This window comes from Anneissia japonica, unplaced genomic scaffold (assembly GCF_011630105.1).
Source record: "Anneissia japonica isolate Jap-2015-1 unplaced genomic scaffold, ASM1163010v1 scaffold41714_len2277_cov261, whole genome shotgun sequence".
NCBI classification, from domain to species: domain Eukaryota; kingdom Metazoa; phylum Echinodermata; class Crinoidea; order Comatulida; family Comatulidae; genus Anneissia; species Anneissia japonica.
In genome coordinates, this window is record NW_022742666.1 from 819 (window position 1) to 2,277 (window position 1,459).

General features: G+C 30.3%; 1 non-coding gene across 1 annotated transcript; it reads right to left on the reverse strand.

Annotated features, from left to right (window-relative positions):
* Positions 1-342: 342 nt before the first annotated feature.
* On the reverse strand, positions 343-414 carry Trnaa-agc. Its single transcript has one exon. It is a non-coding gene; the product is annotated as a tRNA-Ala (tRNA).
* Positions 415-1,459: the final 1,045 nt, after the last annotated feature.

The window sequence follows — 1,459 nt, forward strand, 5'->3', positions numbered from 1 at the left end:
CGCCGCCATAATCACACTTTATTATTACAGTTGAACTTACTAATATAAAGTTAATATCAACATCCAAGGAGTAAGATTCTTCCAAATGCACGGTTATCTTTAAGTCCTATCCACACTATTAAATTTTCTTTGACAAAAAACTGTTGTATGCCCATATACAGTCATGATGTGCCTATATATGGTCATGATGCGATAGTAGTTGTTATTGTCGTGATGGCATAATAGACAACAACTGGATTTGCATCAGGAGAAACATGTATAGGTGTAATTTTGCCCTACCTGACGTGGAAATGTACCGAATACTCAGTACATTTGAAAACAACTGCGAAAAAAATCGCAAGTTGTTCTCGGGTGGGACTCGAACCCACTATCTCCAGATCGCTAGCCTGGCATCATACCTCTAGACCACCGAGCTTGCACCTGATGGCCAGGGTTGAATTCGAGTCCAAGTAAGCAGCGGGTACTGCAGTATTGATAGTAATTGTTATTGTCATGATGGAATAATAGACAATAACTGAATTTGCGTCAAAAGAAACATGTATAGGTGTAATTTTGCCCTTTTGAAAACAACTGCGAAAAAAAATCGCAAGTTGTTCTCGGGTGATGTCATCATGACCATATTTAGGCATGTCACATGTTTCTGTCAAATACTCTATAAATAAAGAATAAAATTTGATAGTGATGACACGGCTTTAGAGAAAGAAAGGGGAATATCCTCTTCAACTTCAACTTTATTGTCAACAACAATATAATAACATAATTGACAAAGGGTAAAAAGGTATAGTTAAATAAAACTATCTAAGCTTAACACCTTCATGAAAAACAATACAAACCAAATATTCTAGATTTACAATAAGTTGAATAAATTAATTTGGATGAACAATAACAGAAGCAGGAGATAAACAAATAATATTATGAACAAAATTACGGTAATTATAAAACGTATGTAATAATTTTCAATTAAGTAAATGGATCTGAAATATATTTAGTAAATAACTTTTCTTTAACTGCTGCTATAAAATGATTTCTGTAATATTTCTAGTAACTAAGGAAAGATCATTCCATAATTTAACACCATAAAATGAATGGGGTATTCTTCCGTGATAAATATCAAAAATAAATAAAAAAAGAACATATAATTTTTGTAATTTATAAATATCAAGAATTTTATGCTTAAAAAACAATGGTGGAGTATGGGCTCTAAAATGCTAAAAAGTAATACATCTAACGATCATTTTTTGAGAAAGAAAAATATGTTCTAAGTATAAATTATACATGCCCCCCTTGATACCATATGTTAAAAAAGGAAATATAAATGAATTATAAAGTGTAATCAAAATACTTCGTGGAACAAGATGTCTTAACTTGAAAACAAAACCAAACTTTTTTTTCTAATCTTGTATAAAGTATAATAACTTTATAGTAGAGGTATATATATTATAATATAATAATAATTTAT